Here is a 2,500-nt window from a genome sequence, read left to right as displayed (position 1 = left end):
AAACACCACCAACAAACACCACCCCCAAACCCAATCACCCCCAACACCCCCACACCAACCCACCACCCCCACACCCAACACCCCCAAACAAAAAACCAAACCCCCCACCCACCCCAACCCACAAAACACAAACCCCCCTCCCAACACCACCCCCCCCCCCCCCCCCACAAACAAACCACAACCCAAACACAAAAAACACCCCCCAAACACCCCCCACAACACACAAACACCCACACAAACTCAACCCACCACACCAACCAACACCCCACACACCAAACACAAAACAACAACACACAAACAAACACACCCCCCACCACACCAAAAACACAACAAACACACACACCCCCCAACAACACACCCCACCCAAAACCAACAACAAAACACAAACCCCCCTCCACAACCAAAACCCACCACACCCACCCACCAAAACCCCACCAAACACCACACCCACCCACACCCAAACCAACAACAAAAACACCACCCAAACCCACACAAAACAAATCCAAAACAACACAACCACACACAAACCCACCACAAAAACCCACAACCAACACACCCACCAAAACCAAACAACAAACAAAACACAAACCAACAACCCAACACACCAACAAAAAAACAAAAAAACCCAAAAAAAAACACCCAACCCACACCCACAACACAACACACACCCAAACACAAAAACAACAACAACCCAACACACCACACCACCACAAAAACAAACAAAAAACACAAAAAAAAAACAAACAAAAAACACACACCAAAAAAAAAACCCACAAACAACCACAAACAAACAACCAAACACAACACAAAAAAACAACCCCAACACCCACACAAACAACAAAAAAACAAACCACCCAAAAAAAACACCCACCACAAAAAAACAACCACACCCCCCCACCCACCCCACAACAACACAAACCCCAACAAAAACACACAACACAAAAAAAAACAAACAAAAACAACCCACAAAACCCACACCAACCACAACACAACACACACAACCCCAAAAAAACACAACCAAACACAACACACCAAACACAACACCCTGCACCACACAAACACAACCAAAACACACACACAACAAAACAACCCACACAAACACAACACAACAAACAAAAAAAAACAACCCCACAACAACCCAACCAAAACACAACAAAACAAACAAACAAAAAAACCCACCCAAAAAAACCACCACACAAACACACCAACACCCCACCACACAACAACACACACAACAAACACAACCACACACCACACACAAAAAAAACCCCAAAACCACCCACACAACCCACACCCAAAAAAACAACACAAACCACAAAAAAACCCCAAAAAACCCCCCCCAACAACACACACCCACAACAAAAAAAAAAAAACAACCCAAAACAACACACACCCCCCACCCACCACAAACAACACAAACACCACAAAAACCCAAAACCCCCCCCACACACACACACAAAACCACAACACAAACAAAAAACACACACAACCAAAAAAACAAAACCCCACACAAAACACCACAACAACACAAACACACCAAACACACCCCACACACCCCACACCCAAACACCAAAAACACCAAAACAAAAACAAACCAACAAGCAACAAAAAAAAAAAAACACAAACACACAAACAAAAACAAACAAACAAACACAACAAAAACAACAACACAAAAAAAAAACACACACCAAAAACCACCAACACCACCCCCACAACACCACCCCCAACCCAACACAAAACACACCACAACACACCCAAAAACCACAAAAAACAAAAAAAACCAAACAAAACACACAACAAAAAAAAAACAAACAAAACACAAAACCCACAAACACACCACCACCCACAACACACCAAACACAAGAACACCACACAAAAAAAAACCCACAAACACCTAAACAAACCCCAACCCACACAACCACCACAACCACCAACACCAAACAACCCACAAAAAACACACAAACAAAACCACAAAAACACAAACAAAAAACCCAACACCCACACCCCCACAAACAAACACACCACCCCAAACAAAACACAACACAAAACACAAAAACACCCCAACACCCACCAAACAACACACACCACACACACAAAAACAACAAAAACACACACACAAACACCCACCACACCCCACCCACACCCCCCACACCACAAAAAAAAAACACCACACACACCAACCCCCACACAAACCACAAACCCACCACACAAAAAAACCCAACACCCCCCCCCACCCAAACAAACCACCCCAACAAAAACCCACCCACAAACACCCCCAACACACACACCCCACAAACCACACCCCCCACACAACAAACAAACACAAACAAAAACCACACCCACAACAAACACCACCACAACACAACCAACCCCAAACAACCCTGCCAAAACCCCACACACACCCAAACAAAAACACACACAACACACACAACCCAAACAACACACACAAAAAAAACACACCCACAAACCCCACCCCACCACACAAAACCCACACACACAC

This window comes from Cyprinus carpio, chromosome B1 (genome assembly GCF_018340385.1).
Source record: "Cyprinus carpio isolate SPL01 chromosome B1, ASM1834038v1, whole genome shotgun sequence".
NCBI lineage: Eukaryota > Metazoa > Chordata > Actinopteri > Cypriniformes > Cyprinidae > Cyprinus > Cyprinus carpio.
The sequence above is the reverse complement of the archived record's forward strand: the minus strand, read 5'-3'. Positions refer to the sequence as shown.